Genomic DNA, 21,527 nt, shown 5'->3' on the forward strand with positions numbered 1-21,527 from the left:
GGGGGGGAGAAGATCGGGAGTCGACTTTAAACGAGGATGAAATTTGCTCACGCGCTCATCGCGCGAAATTTCATTCTCGCAACGTCGAATTTCGCAACACAGATCAGTGTCTCCATAATCGTTAAGTGTCAGTCCGGCGTGACGCGAAAATCGTCGCGCGCTTCATTCGTTAAACGCTCTTTGCATGCTGATTGAGTAACAAGAAGGTTTCACCGCGCCGCGAACGCAAGAGCGCTCGTAGCGATACGATTGGACGGAAGTGGCGGATCTCCATCCTTTCCTTTCTTTCTTTTTCTTTTACAAGAAGACAGGGCGACTCGCTCCGACGACTTCTCGTTACGCTTCGCGAACATCTCTCTCGACACGACGAGTCCTTGTGAGTAGTGCGTCCGTCCTATAAGGATCATTCGTAGCAATAAAATATCGAGTTCCGCGCCCGGTAGAATTGCTCTCGAAACGAGTAAATACCCAATAGATTACACCTTTGCAGACAGATGGGTAGTAACAGTACATCCAATTTATGTATCGCATTCATATGTTTTAATCAACATTCGCATTCGTTATCAAGTAAATATTTTCAGGAAATACCCACGTTTTTATGCGATTCTTTTTTTTTTTTTTTTTAGAAATATTCAATACATTTTCGGTGAAAAACAGCATGATATTCTAATTTAATGTTTCTTACGCCACACGCTAGTTGTATAAAAAAAACCGCTGATATAATTAAGTTAATTACTCCATGAAACAGTCATTGCACTGTGCAATGAAATAATTTATAGTCGAAGAGGAAATCTTTATATTCTTTTGTAATTTTGAACGTAAAAAACTTGGGATTTTTTGTCAACCGTGTTTATGAAGGTGGATTTTTTAAAAATAGACCCATTAATTCAATTAGCATCATTATACGGGTTTAATGTATAAGAATATTGAGCGAATTTGTATCCTTTCCTCGCAAATACGCGTTGCGCGGACGAGAACGAGAGAAAATTGAGTATAATGAACTTCAATTTATCTACTTCGGTCGCTCCAAAAGTAGCCCCTCCGCAAACAACGTTCGATATCGCGCAATGTACAATGAGGACGATAGCATCGTGTCGGATGTGTAAGCGCGCCATTCCCCTGTTATCAGAATTGAAAGTTGCGTCCGCGGATGAGCGTTGGCAGGGTACGAGCTGCAGTAAGTCGGCGAGCAGCGGCGCGAAACTTTTATGCCATTTATGCGGTCGTGTGTTTCGGGCGTAATATACTCTAGAGCGGCGCAAAGTCTTGCGAAGCGTTGTGGATGCTTTGCTTCCGCGTGGAAGAGCTCGAGAGGCCGTTGCCGGAGAATCCGGCAGCGTGTATCCAGATTGTTCCGCAACAACGTAGGTAACCCCCGACGAACTTTACGAGCCTTCGATGAATCCAAAGTCGAGCCACATCTTCGCCAAAAATTCGCCTCCCGTCGGTTTCACGTTTCCTCATGTTGTAACACTTTGATGAACGAGCCGCGAATTGAAGTAAAATGCACTTACAGGGAAATGAACTTGAAATAAAAATTTTTTTTCTCCATTTGCTCCGCTTCGCTCGAGTTTCGTTCCTAAAGAGCCGTAGATATAGCCGTTCATTTACATTCCCCCGTAATCGCGTGTGTTAAGCTATCCACATCGATCCCCGGTCGATGCTTTATTGACATTTTAATTTTTTATTCTAGAGAGAGAGAGAGAGAGAGATTATATCATTTTCCATCGGCCCGAGGTTGCTCAGGCCTGTATACGTCGGAACACCCTGTACGTACGGAGTAACAGCCCACGTACGGTACGCACGTTCTTGCATGCGCGTGAAATCGTGCCACCGTTCCGCTCGCGCGTTAGACGCGCCGCAAAAACTGGCGGTGCATCGCGATTACGAGATGCGCCGCGCGCTGCCAGATACGCCGGGGCCTCGATCGCGCCCGTAATCAGCAGCGGCGCACGTAAAGCCCTCCTGTCAGACCGTGCGATATTCCCAACCTGTTTTCTTGCTGTTACGCTCGCTCATTTTCTTGCCGCCGAGTTCCCTGGCTCTCGTTAGCGGCCTTCTCACTGCCCCGAGGGACTCCGCGATCGATTTTCGGCGATATCCTTCGGTGCGAGGCGAGAGTAAAGTGAGTAAGAAAACGTAGAGAAATATCGTAGAACTTCTCTGTGTGCTCGTGTACACAAGTCCGATAAAAAATTCGAAGATATACATTTTTGTGATTTAAGAATATCGAGAAAAAACTTGACTTCGAGATTCAATCATTATTTTCGTCGTGTAACGTTTCTTCGGTGAAGAACACGATGAAAAGTGTTACCGATAATAAAATTATATTTGCGTTTCACGTAATTCATCCGCGTGGATATTGATGAAAATTGAATTTAATTCCGCGCGTGAATATACCATTCATTAATTTTTCTCCGCGGATTTTGATCCCAGATGCAATACGGATAAACTCGCTGAACCAACGTGTATAAAGGGGGAGAAATCGATCGTCGTTACAAATTTGCTTGTATTTCGATACGGTGTGCATTATAATTAAATTGCATTTAATCGCAGTAATTTATACAACCAACAAAGGCGAATTTTCCTTTACTTATCACTGTAAAAACTGGTCGTAACCGTATTATTATAACGTAAGTGTGTCATAATAGCGCCATGCCGTACCAAGGATATCGTAATCACGTGCTTATGGCGTAAGGGGCACGGTGTTTAAGGCTCATCGTATTTATGGCTCTCATCTTTTCGTAGATTTATTATTATTACCCAATTGCTGTGTTACAATACGGTAACCGTGTATCCACCTTTCAACGTTTCAACTTGTGATGGATAATTTGAAAAAGGAAACGTTTCACAACTTTTAAAATTTTTCGTCTAAAAAAGAAAAAACATATTCAAAGTCACAGATTCTGAAGTCACCACATTGAACGTTACGGTTCAATATTATTTTCGATATCGTTGCAATCGAGTGTCACCGAGAACTAATATCGCGAGACTAGTATTGCGCACAAATTTTCCGCCGTTTACCTTGTATGTATATATTAATTTGGATCGTTACACGTACTTAGCGTTTATGCAACTTCGTCATTTCCGCTGGCCGCGAGCGTCGAAATATTTTCCGACCGGGAACGACCCGTATATGTTTCCTGCATTAAATACCGCGCGACCGAACGGACGGACAGACGGATGGACGGACGAACGATTGCATTGGCAACAACGAACGGGAGCGGAGCGTCTCGCGTTATCGACCCGCCGCGCCGCGCCGCATTCGCCTGATATTTGGGACGAGGCTGACCGCTCCGCTCGTTCGGCTGCCAAAACGCTTCTTTTTTCCTCCCCGGGCCCGAGAACTCCGGGCACCGCACCGGCGGAATCCGAGAGAGAAGACGGCGACGCATCGCTCGCCAGCCTGCGCGAAACTGGTTTGCCCAGAGAAATCACGCTGAGTGGCTTCCCGAGAGCGTTTCGTGCTTTTAAGACCGGATCCATCCGGTCCGTCCATTCGAAGAGACGTTCACGCCAGATGAACGAAGGAACGAACGAACGTGCGAACGAGCGAGCGAGCGAGCGAGCGAACGAGAGCGGCCAATGCGACGTGACGCGACGCGACGCGCGTCGTCGACGTTTCGGGCTTTCGAGCCCGCGGGGGTATCGATCGAGCGCGCGCGAACGAGCCCTTCTAACTTATTCAAGGTACCGCACGATCAGCACGCCGGTCTCCGCGTCCATTTTATTTACGAACTACGACGACGATGACGACGACGACGAGGCGAAGCTACGGCGCGCGAGAACGCCGCGTGCGCGCCCGAGAGGAAAAAAAAGAGGGGGACTTCTCGATAATATACACTTGCGACGAAAGAGGTGAGAAAATGTATGGCTGAAAAGCTCGATTTACGTCGCAAAATGTTTATGCCTGCGGAATAAGACGAGCACGTGTAATCCATTATACTCCGGTACGTTAAAATTAATTAGGCAAATCGTTGCTTGCAATTATACGGTTTTGCGAACAGAAGATACACTTCCAGTTTCGTTAACATTTCGATAAAATCGAAATTGTTTCATTAAAATCTCATTTTGCAGTTGATGCGAAAAGGATAGCAAGCATAATTAACTGTACTATGCGAGAGAGAGAGAAAGAGAGGGGGGGGGAGGGGACCAGTCGATAGCAGCGCGTCGATATTTTGAAACGAAGATAAACTTCCATTTTCGCTAAATAAAGCATTAACGCTCGCTGCTCGGAGTTCCCAGCTTCGATTTGTGATTCAATTATTTAAACACGACGATAATTATGTAAGAGCAAAGAGAGAGGGAGACGTTTGCTTTCGCGCAAGATCGCTGCAATTTATTTTCGAAAGAAGACCGAAGTGGTTTACGCCGATCGACGATGAGTGAGACCGTCCTCGAATTCCAAACCGGTTGATCATTCGCTTAATACGTTATTTACAAGTAATTAAAGTAAAATTTCAGTAGCGTGAGGCTCACGCCGTAAACCATGGCTGACGATAATATCTCTTTAATTGACGGTACAAAGTCCTATTTGTATTTTTTCTCGTTTACCCTAATGTTGATTTAGATTAAAATAAACTTATGAGATCCTAAAGTAACGGAATTATCCCGTATTACAGATACGGAATCACAGATTAGAAAATTCTCTATTACATGGCTGTACAGAATTGAAAATTCTTTTTCAGAATTGAGAATCTTAAAGTGACAAAATTATCGATATTACAGGACATTAGGAAATTCTTCAAATTGGCGGTACATTGAAATCTTTCCCAGAATTGAAGTAGACATAAAATAAAAGCTCGGAACTTAAGCTTAAGAATGAAAAGAAGTTAAAAAATTATACATATATAGATTATATTTATCATTAATTTAATTTTTTTCCGTTCTTAAGCCTAAGTCGACTGTTTCGCACTTTTATTTTATATCTACTTTAATCCTGGGAAAGAATTTTCAATTTTGTATTGCCAATTTGAAGAATTTCCTAACCTGTAATATCGATAATTTTGTTACTTTAAGATTCCACTTATTTAATTTTCAAAGCTATTGATCGGCAAAAACTCATTGACTTGAGTTCGTAAATTAAAACGAATATATCACGTGGCGGATGGGAATTAAGCGGCGAAACAATTAATAACTTTTATTCGTAATAAATATTTATGGCGCTTCCTTCTATGCACGTGGCTAGTCTTGATCATGCGGTGGAACGCACGTATTGCCGGAAACGAGCTTTCGAGTTTAGCGTACATTATTAGATGTTGCGCTCTACAGTCTATAATTCTACCGCACCTCCGTGCAATCTTCGCAGTATCATATCGGCATTAGTATCTCAATGTGAGATTGTTGAGATATGCTTTAAAAGGTGTTAGCCGCAGGTTCTCATTTACGGTAATGCCCTTGTTATCGCGCTTACGTACGCGAATAACGCCACACAGAAAATTTATATTTCGAATATGTAAACTTAACTGTGCGAGTTTTAAGGCGATTATGCAGAAGCGAATTGAAGTAAAAAGAAAAAAGAATCGCGTTCGTAAAAATTTATACATATCCATGGGGGGTATTATTTACGGATTTTTTTAACGATACGTTTTTAACAAATAAAGATAGAATCATTTTTTTTTTAACAAAAATAAAAATGGTCCTCCAATGGGAGCCTCTCTCGTAAATGAATCTTCACATGTTTTCACGTATTTTAATTTATTTACATAAATTGCATGTTAATTATTGTACAGCGTGCATGCATCACGCTTTATATTGTAAAACATCGGTGCGTCAGTATTTCGAAATTTCCGCAAAAATTGTCCGCGCGCGAATGAACAAGCGTATAGCGTAGAGCGAAATTCTTTGTTGGATGACATTTTCGGGATATATTGCGCGGGGGAAAGATACTGCGGGAGATTCCACAACGAACACGATCTCGCGAGATACACGTGTAGTGTTCTCGCGTGAAGTTTAATAAAATTCCGGAACACACGAAACTCGCGCGGCCGCGCGCGGTGGTATCGGGCGGATTTTTGTCACCGGCGGCGGCGGCCGCGTATACGCTCGTCGATAATGATGACTACCGATGCGGCGCGGCCGCGGCGGCCGATACCCACAAGCATACTGTATAAACACAGTGACTAACGACCGAGCTAATTAAGCTTAATTACGGTTGTCCTGCCCATTAATTAATCCGTTGCCTCTCCCCTCCCGCCCCTCCGCCCTCGACCCGCGCACCTGTCATGAGTGCGCGCGATCCGCCTCGGATGTCGACCTTTTAAGGCATTTATACGTGGGCGCGAGAGAGAAAGAGGGAGAATGGATTTCGAATAGATTCGTTGTAGCGTGAACGGTGATTGAGAGCGGACGAACTCGATTGTTCGCGCTCGGCTCCTATTGTCTTCCCCGAGCGGCGCGTCCCCGGGTATTTCGTGTAGCGCTAACGACACTCGCGGCGGTGTCTTAATTATTAAAAAAAGTGTCGCCGGCGAGGCGCGGCGACGGCGAACAATGACAAGTTGTTGCGATATCGCGGCTTCCGCGGAGTTGTAAAAATCCCGCAGCGCGACATCAGCGCCAATCGCTCGACACCCACTTCTCGCGATTCATCAACGATTCATTTAACTGAAATCGAAAATGTAATTATAAATTATTATGTATACCCTGGCTCTGTGCAAAGGTATCGATGGCGGTACGATAACATTTTGATTTCATTGGATAGTAAAATAACAAGGGCGATCAATTTTACCAAACGGTTACGTAATATTCGAGTCAAACTGTATCGCCACTGCTGGCCGGCAGATTTGTTTGCAGTACAAGTTTATCTTTACACATGACGTGTGGAAATATGCGGCGCTGTTAAATCGGTATATTTCTCTCCGCCGGCCGTCGTCGTAAGTACATTGTAACGAGATTCATGAATATTTAGCTAGCGCGTGATTATCAGAAGGGCGTCGGTACGCGGCGGTAATCGTAAGACGACACGCAACACATAAAAACGCGAGTTTTGACGAACCGATGCTGTAATTAAATGGTTCCGAAAAATACGGTTCTGAAATCATTTGTGTATATCGTGACGCCATCCAGATGGATGTGTCGCGTAAAAATAGATAAATATCAAAAAGATCGGAAAAGAAGAAAAAGATCGTTATTTAAAGAGACTTTATTTAAAGGGATTTTAAAGAAGAAACAGATATATAGTGCTCTAATTTCTGTTCTATTTCGATTCCCGGGGCTTTGCGAGAATATAAAATAATAATGTTATATTTTTACACTATCGGAGACACGATTTATACCACAGAACAGGTCAAGTTAAAAAAAAAGTGTAATAACTCTTTGATATTTTGTGCACTTCTTCGTGACTTCGTGACTCCGTGCGCGTCTTCGTGACGCTGCAATACAATTTCTAATTCATGTAACACGATTATTGATTTATACAGTGTGGAAAAATTGGAGTTTGATTTTAATATATTTTTTGAAATACGTTGAAATTTATACATTTCTCGCTCGCTTTTAATTATCGCTTCACTCGTTAGTGAATCAAACGATAATCGAACGAACGTAAAGAGTGCGTCCTTCTGGGGAGGATTGTCGCGCGTCAAGCTCGGATAATAAATCCGCGGGCGGCGGGGACCACGGGACGAAGCGTCAAATAAACGTGCCCCGACGGAGCCGAATCGATCTTCTGCCTCGGCTGTCTCCCCTTCTCTTGCGACCCCTCGCACTAATTCGTATTCTCCGCCGGTTGCAACGCGCGTCGGTTGCAGTTCTGGAGACACTCGAGCGGGAGCTTGGCCAGTTTCCTCTGTCCGGAATCGACGTAAATTCTTTTCAGTAAGTATATAATCAACGTTAAAGTCGTTCGTATATACGACAAGAGAGATTCTCTTCAATCTTCATTTCTCTCCAATTATCTCTTCTAATCAATTTAAATTCTCAAAGATAAGATTACGTAGACAAACATAGACCGATTTTCCAAGTGATAAAATCGACGAAACAATCCACAATTAGAACTAATCTCAGGTATTTCGGAATGTGTTATATAAAAAAAAAAATCGACGCGTCTCGTTGAGAAGTTCAATCCGTGTAAGTGCGCCGCGGCGCCTTTTACTCGCTAAACGCACGCACTTTCTGTTTGTGTCCCACGCGCATTCCTCCTTTCTTCCTCCCTTCGCGGTTCTTAACGCCGCGGTCGGGTGCACGCGCCGCGCTGGATCTGCAAGATCGAGATCATCGACATCCTCGCCGCCGCCGGGGAAAAGGCCGACGGCGGAAGAGGCTGCTCGTTTTATCGTTAGTGCCTCGTTCGCGGAACACGTTCCGCGGCCGGACAGCCTCGGAATGTTTGCATTTCTTATTCCCGTGTTCCTTATCTTCTGGATGGGCCGTCCTCGGCAATCGCGGAAGCACACTTTCCGTTTTCGCCTTCTTAATGTGCATCGCATCTTTTGTATATAGAAATTAGCGATGAATATAGCGTCGCAGCGCAAAAATTAACAATTAGATTGTGAAACTCCTGTTATTTTCTTTTCAATTTGGCAAGTTTATTTATGACGAGAGTTTCGACTGCTCTATATATTAATAATTATCTTCAATAGTGCAAGTATTCTCTTCTTGCGCGCTCCATGACAGTTAAATTTCTCGAACGACACCAAAAAGGTTTTACGATTACGTTTTATATTTATATTTATCGAATAATTTACGAAAGTGCAGAGAGTCTCCTCCTATTCCACTATTAATTTCTTTAATCATACGAAAAAACCTCAACGTGTCACCTCACCACGTTACAACTGCTAATAACGCGGTCAGTCAGAAAGAGGAAAAAGATGACGGCGGCGCGTAGAGTTAATACCCCTTTTTACGGCATCGTTGGCCCGAGAGATTTAGCGGTTACACCCCGTAGTACATCGTAAAGTCCGAACACGAGCGGGAAGAGCGGGAATGGCAGAGGGGAAGGGGCGGCGGCGGGAAAGGGGACCGGGCAGGCTTGGCAGGCCTCGATCGAACTTCTCGCTCACGAAATAATCCGCAGGTCCGCCGCCGGTTCCACCGTCGGGCTCCCTAACGTGTCCTCCCCTCTCCTCTGCTAACCCGGACCCTCCTACCCTGTCCTTTTTCTTCCCTCCCGTGCGCCCTTTGTGCGACGTGTGTCCCTTTTGGTTTCGAAATCTGTGGCGCTCGAGTCCGACCGTCCGCGGCGATGGCGTGCGCGACTTGACTGTACGGCGCGGCGCGTGCATATCGCATCGTAGTGCCGCCGTAGCTTGCTTCGGTAAGCTCGTAGGGTGAGGCGGAAGGCACACCGCACGCATATTTCCGAGCGTGACGCACCTTGGACGCTGGGCTTGGCTCGAAAGATATCGCGCGCGCTGCTGCCGCCGCTCTTTCTCACTCTGTGTCTCTCTCTCTCTGCTCTACGCGCGCACGTGCGTGCGTGTGCGCCTGCATATATCTCCGTTTTTTCTGCCTTCTGGCGCGGGAGGCGCGCGCGCCCGCGCGCGTGTGTGTGTGTATGTGTGCGTGCGCGCGCGGTACATATACACGTGTGCGCACATACGGGGTGTCTCGGATCCACATTGCCGATCTCTCTCTCTCTCTCTCTCCCTCTCTCTCTCTTTCTCTCTCTTCGCCTTTTAAACCGTCGCCTTCGATCGAATTCGAGAGATCCGCACCTTCGCGCGGCTCGATTCGGTCGCGCGGAGGACAGCGCCGGGGTTCATTGCACCTTGACCGAACGCACACGCGCTTTGTTTGTTTCGTGCGAAGTGAATTTTCCCATGGAGATAAAACGGTAGCGGCGCGGGCCCAAGCTGCCACGGTGAAATAGCGAATCCTCGAACTCCGGAACGAACCGGAGCACGAATTCTTTCGTCGTTTCCTTTTTCCGGTTTTTGTACGTCGTCATTGCTCGATTTTCTATGTATCATTTACGTTTTCTGTCCGACGATTATCTCTGATCGCTATCTCGGCTCTCTCTCTCTCTCTCTCTCTCTCCCTCATCTATCACGGTATCTGTTGTAACTCCAGGGACACCCCGTACATGTTCGCGCGAGAGCGTGCCATCGGCGTCGTGCGCGAGGAGACGAAAGGAGCGCGCGGAGGCAAGACGGAGACGGAGGACGGGAGAGAACGAAGGGGACACGGAAAGGGAAAGACAGAGAGAAAGAGAGAAAGAGAATGAGTCGTGTGGTGAAAAAAAGAGAGCGAGAGACACGAGGCGACACGCACGGAGCGTAAACGGATACACGGCGCACACGATTAACCGCGTCGCGTCGCGCCGCACCGCGCCATCGTGCCGGTTCGTCGTTTCAGTCGGAGGAGTCTTTATACGACTGCGCCAGACCGCTCTTTGCCGGCTGCCAACCGGTACGTTAACCGTCGAATAACCGGCAGTGGCCGCGCTCTCGCATCGTCGACGCGTACGGAGTGTGTCCCTCGCCTGTCCGCGCGCGCGTGAATTCCTCGAGCGAATTGGGAATGAATCTTTCGTGCGAACGCAAACGTCAAAACGTTTAACAATCTTCGAAGGTGACAAAGAAGTCGGTGAATTGGAGTGTTGGTGATTGTGAAACATTTATGTAGAAGCTTCGAAAATACGGATGAAAAACCGGAGGAAATGCACGAGATCTCTCGGCGCATCGAGATGCCCCGTGACGAAATCAAGTTCGGATGACTGATTTAAGCAAATTTTCTCTCGAGCGAACGTTGATTTGTGGAAACGTAATTATGAATGATTAGAGACTGAGTGAGATAACACGCGCGACGCGTCTCTTGGCAAGTTTCTGGAGTGGTGTGTGACGTCGTTCAACGACGAAGGAGCCGCGCGAAGAGAGATATAGTCTCGTGAAGAAAAGTCTCTCGACGTTACCCACCAAGGCATGCGCGCGGTGTGCACACGGACTGTTTCGCGAATGCAGAAAGTTTGCAACCTCTCGGTAACGGAAAATCGAGCTCGCGGCACCGTACGTGCTATCTTTCCCCTCTAATCTCCGTGCGCTCTTAATACATCGGCCCGCTCCTGCGGTGCGCATATTTGCTTAATATCTGCTTGAAAAAAGAAATCTCCGAGGGGGGGGGGGGATTACGAAATTCCGCGCGCATACCGCGCGCGGCCGTGTCGAAAGAAGTCGACGAAGATTATACGTTTGTGTTTTGTAAGCAACTCTGTGTGTTAATTACGGCTACACCAACGTGACAGCATACCATTCTCGGCTTCCGGTCGGCGCGGCACGACCAATTTCTACGCACACAGGCAATTGATTCGAGATGGTTCGTACGAATGCATTATTACCGCGCCCTCGGACGTCGTGTGTAACTTTTAATCGACGCCCGACGAGCGACAAAGCGGAGTTTATTGTTTAGCGCAAATAATGCGAGCGCAAATAATCATAATGTGCTGACTCGTGTCAATCGTCGACATTAATCATTCTCCTAAATGCGTTTCGCGCTGAGGAACATTAGAGGTCAACACTACCTGTTGCACTTTAGCAGTGTGGAGGCGAGTGCTGCCGATTTAAATAATTGCGCATTAGTAAGTGTATCCCTCGATTTTGTTTCCCTCGACTTTCGAAAAGAAAAATTGCGCCCCGATTTTACCTCGCTTTTTATCGACGCGCGTACGATTACATATCTATATATCATCGCGCGTATTACATCGAGCGAAATACTTCAAGAACGATCCACCTCTGGCGACTAGATTCTATTACATTGATTATCTTCATGCAGGTTTATTCTACCGTTAATAATCCGCCCAAAATACGTGCGTATACATGTGGAGCACACACATCCGTGTTTACCGTCTGCTTTAAAACTCTTGCTTCCCGTCGAAAACTACAGCGAGATATCTCTCGAATTTATATACGTGCAGCTCGCACGTGTCGAAGTTGAAAGCTCGTGCGAATTTTATCACTTATAATGCGAAGCGTACTAATAATTTCCTCGACAAATATTACACGTGCGCGCGGAGGGGAGGAATGATGTTCTATATATTTCCCAGATTCGTTTTATTTATTACCCGAAATGCTTTATTCAACATCGAAAAGAATTTAATGGCAGTTTGTGCAAAATTTCCGTCCGTTTTTCCATTTTAGACTTATTGCCCTCTCAGTATTCGCCGCGTATTCCTCCGTTTTTTCGGGAAAAGCTCTCTCCGCTCGAGACCGAGGGGAGAGAGAACGGGAACGGCGACATCAAGGATCGGCAGTGTCGTAAAATCGGAACGATGGCGTCGTGACTTGTCGCGGATAATTTCGCGACGAGAATACTCGCAATGCACCTGGAGGTACACGTCGCCGCGCCGAGTCTCCGAACGCCGGCTGTGTAACGTCTGCCGCGGTCTTTGACCCCCTTGCCCGGTGCAACCCAGAAGCTCGCGACGAGACTACATCGGTGAGCTCCCAAATCGGTGCCGCGCATCGAGTAACGGAAATGGAGCACGCTAAAAGTGTCGCGTTTTTATCTATTTAAACTTTTTATTTATTCTATGGATATGTCGCTCCGCGCTCGACGTCCGCTAACGATGTGTGTGTGTGTGTGGGGGGGGGGGAAGAGGAAGGAGTGATGTGTGCGCCAGAAAACTCGCGCAGAAAATTTATTCCGGGATGAGCATTTAAACTGCAAAAGGAAAATTCATCTTTCATTGTGAGCCATCCTGCGTTTCAAAGCGTGTATAATCTTTTAATCGCGCGAGCGAATCAGGAGTTTCCCCGGAGCGGAGTTCGAGGAATCGTAATCCGCGGTTAATCGCAATGGGGAAAGTATCGGATCTATGCTGAGAATTCCGTTAGCTAGGCGCAGAGGCCGCGTTTCGGAGGGGCGAGGAGGGGGGAGGGGAGGAGGGCGAGGAGGGGGCCTCGAAAACGGCCAAAAGTGAATCGAAAAAACTCTGTACCGCCGCGCCGCCGCGAGCCGCGCTCACCGAAGTGCATTTCGGCCGTAATGCAATGCGCCCTCCATTACGGTTTATGATTTAACGGCCGTTTGCGGCATACCTCGCGTGCGTGCGTCGCGAGGAAAACACGCGGGGAATGGCGCGCGCGTATTCTGCGTTCGACGAACTTCTCTCATAAACGGCATAAACGCGGCACGAAAGTTGCCGCTGGCTCCCCGGCGCTCGTTTTCGCCCGCCAGTCGCCCGCGGTGATGCGAGAGCGGTCGCGTTGTCGATATGTTGCGAACGGTCGAAATTGAGACGAGGCGGAGGGAAAACGCATAAATTAGGATGACAATTATTACGGGCGGTGGGAGGGGGAGGGGTAGTGATCGCGAGGTACGCGGTGACGGGTAATTAATATCGGCGAAGGAGATTGCGTCGCGAAAAATTGGTCGTAAAATATCGCTGGATTTAAGCGACGATAAACTATACGAAAACGAGCTGGAAAAGTAAGAAAAAAAAAACTCCGTACATGTATATATACGCCGCTGCCGTGGAACGGTTTTGCGGTATTTTTCACAACGCATCATTGCGGCATTGCGATTTTTCGCTTAATCCTCGATAGCGAATCCCGTCTAAATAAGCTTATGTGCTTCGCGCCACTTTAATTCTGACGTTTCGTTTATGTTATCGCGCGCTGCGCAACGGTAACACGTGGACGCGTCCCCATCCCCCCGTGCTTGCGTTCGCTTCCATTTCGAAAAAATAGACAAAAAAAAATAAACGTTCGACATCGGGAATCGAAATGCAATTTCTTTTACTACCCTTACGTTCCCTTTTATTTTCATATCTCGTCGTGTCGCTGAAGGCACATCGCGTGGCGAGAACCCGGTGCCGTGCACCGGACGGTGTGACGGTTTCGCGTTTTTGCAATGTGGAGACGCCGGCTTTCGCGTGCTCGCGTGACCCGCGACACATCGCTTGATAGCGGGGTGGGAGGGGTGAGTTGGGGAGGTGGGTAGCGGGGTGACGGAGGAGGAGGGAGAAAGTGCTAACTCACATTAATTGCGTTTTGAGGCGGACGCGCGAGCGGCGAAAAGTTTGATTAAATTCGCCGCTTTCGTTTCTCCAGATTCTTAAGCACTTTATCTATCGCGTCGAACGTAATTATCCGTCTCGTAATACGTCGTTGCGAGAAATACGTTACCTCATGCCAATGCGCCGTTAAATTCAGACTCGGCCAGACGGAGGTTATGTTGTTTCGGAGCGAGAGGGATCCGGGGCAAAACGAGAGCAGCCCGTACGTTTCGAGAATTATCTCTAATTCCCCGTTTGTTTTCTCAGCCGATTGGGTAGCGTAAAAGAAATATATACAAGATTCCTGTGCCCGTATGGAGGAGTATAATTAATGACTTCGATATCTTTAAATAAGTGTTTTCTGAATAATTTAATATATCACGGTAGACCGATTTTTCGAATTTTCTTCAAAATATTGATTTTCAACCGAGTCACAGAGTTTATTCCAACTTTCTGTTCCCATTGGTTTAATGGAACACTTAAATAATGTATGCTGAATGCAATGTTAAGCTTTCTATAAGCAGCGATCGCGGAGCGCGTAACGTTACTGCAGTTTGAATAATTTAATGAGATCCGACGCATGTATAATATTTCTGATAATAAGCGGTTCGATTTACGGTACTCTTAACGCGCCCAATAAACCGCGCATGCTGCATATGTAAATGTTCCAAAGGAGTAGTTTATGATTGATTTTAATTACGATGTTCCCATATGCATATGCGAATGAAAACGCGATGTTTTTGTACAGCGTAGCTTCTATTATCGGCTCTAATCGAACCGTTTTCGCCAGGATTTGTTCGTGCGCATAAAAACCTAGAAAAAGAAACGAAATAATTTGCGCGATTCTAATAAATTAAATTGCGTTAAATTGGGAGCCGCGTGTCAGGAATCGATTTCAACAATTAAACTTTATTCAAATACCGTTCCACAAATATCAAGAAACGATTTTACGCTCATGGTTAAACAAATATTTTTGAACCACCTCTATACTTCAGTTCTACTTCAATTCTACTTATTGATTTCCCTCAATTTATCTAGCTAGATAAGCTTAGACAGCATTTATGCATTTATACACTTTGTATCTTAATGCCGTCAAATATTTTTCGTGTCTCCTGAAAGATAAGGAATTCTCGAGTAAATTTCTTTTTATCCAAATGGACTTTATTTGGACGGATTTGAATAGAAGACGTATTTTAGTATGTATAATATTGGATACTAACAACATGAAAATTTATCTCCGCGTTGGATATTGAGGGTTTCGTGTCATTTTGCGACATTTGGTCAGATCTAATTCAATAACGTCTCCATTTAGAAGATACTATTGAAACACTTTTGATCAGGCCAACGCCGCAAATTGCGTTAGAAAGCCCCGCAGTTGCCCGCCAGGGGGACAGGGAATGGAACGCAAACTGGCGGCGCTTTTCTCGGGGACTAGTCTTGATTTAGCGACGAGAACGAAGGACGAGGGAAGCCGAAGGTCGAGAGAGAACCGTGGAGAGAATCCAGCCTTCTAGGACGTGTTCGGAAACGACGTTTGGTAGAAGCCTTACGTATAACCGCGCTCCGCCTCGATCGCGTTCGTTCGTCGAGGAGAGCGCCGCTTGTTTTTGTTCACGTGGCGCGCGCACGGGCGGCCTCCGGCCACGCACGCCACGCACGCACACACGCGCGGAGCGGCCGTCACGTAAAGGCGAATTTACACGGCTCGTTCCTTTCTCGCGACGCGACGCGGCGATCGTTGCCGGGTGAATCATCCGCGGCGAACGCAGCTTAGACCTTAGACGCTTGGCGCGTCGTACCGTCAACGACAGTCTGTCCGACAGCGAACGACGCGTCGCATCCGTTCTGTCGATGATCCCCTAAACTTGCTGAGACGAAGAGGGCAAACTTGAAATTATATAATACGACGCGATCGAGACGGCGTCGCGAACAGGATAGGAAGTTGTAAGATTTCTAAGATAATTTTTCCGACAGGGAAGGGAGAGAGAAAGAGTGAGGAAGATTTGTAGAATCTGTGCCACATTGTCGCGGGGGTTTAGTCGCAGAGATTCCTCGCCTGTAACATCAAAAATCAACTTCACTGACAGAGAGAGAATATCGCTTTCGGCTCTCGAGCTTTTTTCCCTTCGATCGAGGCCATCGTCTGTCAAAAACGTACCGTGTAAATTCGCCTTAAAGCATCGACGATCCTACGTCTCCCAGCGTCAGGACCCTCGTCGCGGCCGTCAACCAGCAGCAGCGGGCGAGACGGCGGCAACGGAAAGGACGGGGAAGAGGAGGAGGGGGAGGAGGATGAGGAAAGGGGGGGATACGACAATGCCCCACCCCGGTTTCTGGTATCGATCTGCCGCAACGAAAGTCGAGATACCGGCGTTGGAAGTATCAGCCGGACGGATAAGTCCGAATTATATCGGACCGATATATATATGTATATATATATATATATATAAAATATATAGATACATATATATATAAATGCGTATACACCTCTATATATATATATATATATACATATATACGTATATATGTCCCTCCACGTGTAATATAGCCCGCGCGTATGGCCGCGCTGCGGGTCCTTCCAGCTGCTACCTGACTCGACGAAGGCCAACCCGGTCTGGCTGAACGACTTTTGTCTCGAAAATGTCGGTTGCCCGCGCTCCTCTCTCGGTGCCGCCGGCCGGGCCGATTCGCCGTCGTTTACCGAGAGAGTCGAACCGAGCCGAGCCGAGTCTCGAAAACTACATCGCGTTATCGCGCCACGCCGCGCCGGGGAATTATTCCCGCCGCCGGTAGACCGACGAGCGTGCGTCGCGTTCGCAGCGCGTCGTGTGGCGTTCGTCGTCCGGCGTGGAACGCAGTCCGCAGTCGGAAGGAAGCGGTTACGAAGCGACGAGCGTGGCTTCTCGATGCGAAGTCCGCGGTGCTCGCGCGTTCAACACGACAATCGGAGTCTTGCGAACTACCGCGCGAAGAAATAAAGACGGGGACGGTGTTTTTAAACTCGCAGGAGGCGAGGTAAACGTTTAGTGATATTGTACTGTGAGATACGAAAGGTGAAAACAAAGAGAGCTGAGTTTAGGGATTTGTTCAGCATATAATTTCTAAACGTGATTTCACCGCGATGAGAAATCACGATTAATTAATAATAACGTTGTTAAAACTCGCGCGTACGCGTTGACACGTATAATAATCGGAAAGATCTCGGGGAAAATTTTTCTCACCGGACACCGCGTTATTTCAATATCGAGAACTCGTATGTATGACGACACCAAATTAAATCAACTGAATTCTGACGGAGTGTAACGCACTATAAATATATATTACGCGACACGCGACACTTGACGTATACACACACACGCGCGCCCGCGCGCGCGCGCACACACACATGAGAATAACGCAGCGCTTTATCGTTTTACATGGAAATCGTGAAAGTTCTCCATGCTATCAACACAGGCAACGGATCCAACGGATCGGAGCCGTAGGATCGCATTATAGCCTGCTGAATCTCTCTCGAGTGCTCGGTGGACCGTTGGTTTTCGCAATTCCGCGCGATAATTTGCAAAGGATTGAAAAGCCGACGATGCGTGCGCGCGCTCGCTCGCTCGCGCCGTTAAAAACCATTGAAAGCATCGAGACCATTGAAACGTGATCTCTGCCGGCTGAGAGGCAGGCAGCATGCAAAGCCCCCGACAGCTGCAGGAGTGCTCTCCGTAGCAGGTATGATGTAGGCAGAGGCACGATGCGAAATTATGGCACCGAATATATACACGCGCGTGTACTCATACATGTATGTATATACGTATATGCGCGCGCGCAAGCAGTGCGTATCCCTTTCGACCGTGCAGTGCGCGTAACGCGCGCGCGAGGCCCAGCGTCCGTCGCACGTGCGCATGAAAAATCGCGCTTCGCGAAGGGCTCGCAATCCGCCTGCCGCGTGCCGGCGTAACCCGGCGCGGCGCGGTGCGGCGCAATTTCATCGCTTGCACATTGTTGCAGCGCGCTAAGCGCGCGAAAAAGTAAAATAAACGCCGACGATGTATCAACGCCCACCGTCGCCGTCGCCGCGCGCGATAAAGGTGGGCCGATTATACGGGTCGTTCCAGAAGTGGTGGCCGCGCGAAAAGAGAAACGCGCGGTGGCTATTATTTCTCAGAGCGCGTCGAGTGTGTCGCAACTTTTCCGAAATACTTCTGAGAGATCGCGTTCGGTAGATCTGAAAATAAAAGACGACAACGAACGCGATCGGTTGTTTTAATGACGTCAGTCGTTACGCGATTATTCATTATCGCGGATGAATGGCAGAATTGGTGAGACGTCAGCTGTATCATAGCGTAATACGAGATCGCGAGATGACGCAAAGTTAATGATACTTACCAGCTCGACATCACCAATATATCGCCAATTACGTAGAGCTCATGCTCACGCTTGCGCGCTTCTGAACGCTCTGCATGCGTAGGTCACTATTCTCGCTGCCTGACACACGGAATTCTAAGAAGTCTGGCCGCTTGCTCATTACTGATCCATAGTCCGTACCTCCTACAGTTTATAATAAAAAATTAAATAATCTTACTAAAAATAAAATTTATAATAAATTTATAAGTTTTATTTAAAATTATTTAATTACTATAATTTGTTATAAATAACAAATTATATATAAATTACTTAATTAAATTTAATTAATGTCGAGAAGGAAATAAAAGAAAAGAAAATATAAATCTTTATATTCTTAAAGGCACAATTAGAGAAACGTGGGCACTCCTTATTTGTCTCACGTGACGATAATTGGAAAAAACGCGATGTCTCACGCGAAAATGTCTCGATTCTTGTCTTCTCAAGTAAACAAAGATATCGACAAAAATATCTAAAGTTTCGCTATTCGTTCTAGTTTCTTAGTTCCTCCGTAATCTTAAGGTTGTAAAAAATAATATAACGTCATGATCGATGTGCATCAATTTTTGAAGTCGTTTAGCCCCGAGTCTGTAATTTTCAGTGTCCCACTTCGGCGCCGCGCCGCGTCACCGCTTCGGCGCGGCGTGCTCGTGGAAGCGATATAGACGCGCACGCGCTCATGTACGTAGCTCCCGCTCATCTGCACTTATCAGTTAACACATTCCTTAATTAAACGAGGCGGTCGCCCCGACGTTAGGGAAAACGGGTAACGAGGCAGCGACGAGCGAGCGTAGCTCGGACCGTTCGCGTGTGCGTGCACAGTATACGCGCGCGCTATAATACACGTAGCGTAATTGCGCGGCGGTATAATTATTGAGTGTGCCAGCCGTCGCGCGCGTGCACGCGTTTTCGCGAAACGTCTCGAACGATGCGAGTCATTTCAAGGGAATCGTCGTGTTTGGAGGAAAAGAAAAAAAATTTTTTTCTCCCCCCAAGGCAGGTGTCTCGCGTTAAGAGGTCAAGACGGGGAGAGCGAGCCACGTGTTTAACACGCGCTTTGCATACGCGCGACGATTCGATTCCCGCGACCGAAATCCCGAGTTTGCAAAAGCGTCAAGTCCTCAAAATCTTCTCCCAAACATAGAAACGGCGTAACAATCAAGTCGCTATTCGATATCGATCGATCTTTTTCCTCCTTCAATCGAGATTCGTATATATAGATTATATCCGAGTGGAGAAAAAGGATGCTCCTACGTATTTTCTCTTCTTATAATGCAACATTGGGCAAAATTAAAAGAGACGCTGTTTTCTTTTTATGACCACACAGTTGTTAAGTGTTGACAATCTACGCTTCATGTAGATCCTTCACGTTAGCCGTCTGGCGCTTAAACATTGTTTGCGAAGTAGTTACGTCTGCTACATATAATATCGAGAAGTTGGCCGAACTCACGCCCCGAACTTTCCACACAATGCGTGACTTTAGCGCGTACGCGACTACAATCGACATTTTACTCGGGCTCTCTCGCACTCGAGCGCAATCTGGAACAATAACAGCATCCCGCTGCGCTACTTAATCGGTACGAGGAAAGAACTTTCGATAAAAATCAACGTAGGGTGTGATGTTCGCCAATTATTTCGCGGTTATTTTGCGATATTTATAGGACACGATAACAGCGAAGATCGAAGATTGCACGGTAAAACTTCCGGTAAAGAGCATTTAAATTTTAAATATACTTTATCTTATCCTATTTCACGCGCAAGAAAAATATACTTTAGATAAAAATGTAACTCTTTTAGTATTTTCATTTTTCCCCCCCCCCCCTAGCAGTAGTTGTTATTTCTGCTGAGGCGGCGGAACTACAAGTTTTAATAAAAACACGTGACCGCCGTATTTCCGCATGGAGAACTATACTGAAGCACGTGTTCCGCCTCTTTCCCCGTTCTCCGCATAGGCGAGCCTTGCGACGTCATTAAATTCGCGAACAGAAGCGAAATTGTAATAAACCGAATTCCTCCCCCGCCTTAATTAGTTGGCCGGGAAAAGTTTCAGAAGGCTCTCGTGAAACTGTACTTCAGAATCGAGAGCTCGTGTACACCGTCGAAATATTCCTCGTCGCTTTACACTTCGATAAAAAGTTTTATCCGTGACGCGTGTACGTCGCGAATTTTTTGTTTTGTTTTGTTTTGTTTTGTTTTGTTTATACGAGACGACCCGTCGCCTCTCGGCGAGGTCGAGAAGAGAATATATATTCGTCGGCGCGCGGGATAACGAATCGTCTCGCAGGGACTCTCGTCGATCTTTATGGGCCTATTACAGGGAAAAGGCCTTGAACACGTGTTCCTCGAGCTGCGGAGATCGGCGCGCCCGTGAGCGAGCGAGAGCGGCTCCCTTTGTCTTTCCCGCTCCACGGAGGAGAGGATTCCGCGCTACTCCACGTAATCGGCCGAACATATTTCAGACGCGGTGACGCAATCGGTTACCTGGCGGCAGAACGATCGAGCGCGAACATCCACAAAATTCTTTAAAACCTTGAACCTCTCGAATTCGATTTTGATGAGTGGGCATTCTCAAAATTGAAACGACTGAACTCTCACGGATATCCGTTCGATGTAATCCAACCATATTTCGAATCGTCGATTTCGGTTGAAGGCACAGAAACGATGAAGTTACATACTAATTCCTGAGCGATCGCCTCTTTTTTTTGCAATGAAATCAGTTCTTTTTTTTTCACGTTGATTTGTGATATGCGATACACATCGCGTATCTGTCACACGTTATCGTCCAATTTTTTATCAATGCAGTACATAGTGCATAAAGAATGTTCAAAGTGTATTCTTCGTTATTTCTCTTATCGCGACATATTAAAGCCGTTATCGACTCTTCATATTCTTTTCGTCTCGATTATCGTCGGCGCGTATCAAGTACCGGCATATAGTTTATTAACGTCGAAAGCGCGGCCGTTTCTTCGCTCGCGGGCAATGCAAACACAAACGGCATATTTGCATCCGCTGAATAATCATCAGTATTGGTTTATGAATACTAAGAATTCCACGTATATCAAGGGTCGCGCGATTCCGAGCGGCCGATAGGTCTCGCGCGTTTGCGCTCGCTCGCACCCACTCTCGTTCGGGAGGCCGATGATCGATCGTTCCGTCAAACAAGTGGATACGTCTCTGCGATTCTGCGGAGAATGAAAGAGAGGATAAT

At 46.8% G+C, this 21,527-nt stretch overlaps 1 long non-coding RNA gene across 1 annotated transcript; it reads right to left on the bottom strand.

Annotated features, from left to right (window-relative positions):
* Positions 1–249: 249 nt before the first annotated feature.
* Positions 250–20,986, bottom strand: LOC105452887. The gene is made up of 3 exons (XR_974795.1): positions 20,801–20,986; positions 18,305–18,466; positions 250–2,871 (listed from the first exon to the last, which is right to left on the bottom strand). It is a non-coding gene; the product is annotated as an uncharacterized LOC105452887 (long non-coding RNA).
* Between the last annotated feature and the right edge of the window lie 541 nt (positions 20,987–21,527).

This window comes from Wasmannia auropunctata, unplaced genomic scaffold (assembly GCF_000956235.1).
Source record: "Wasmannia auropunctata unplaced genomic scaffold, wasmannia.A_1.0 LD336026.1, whole genome shotgun sequence".
Classification (NCBI taxonomy): Eukaryota; Metazoa; Arthropoda; class Insecta; order Hymenoptera; family Formicidae; genus Wasmannia; species Wasmannia auropunctata.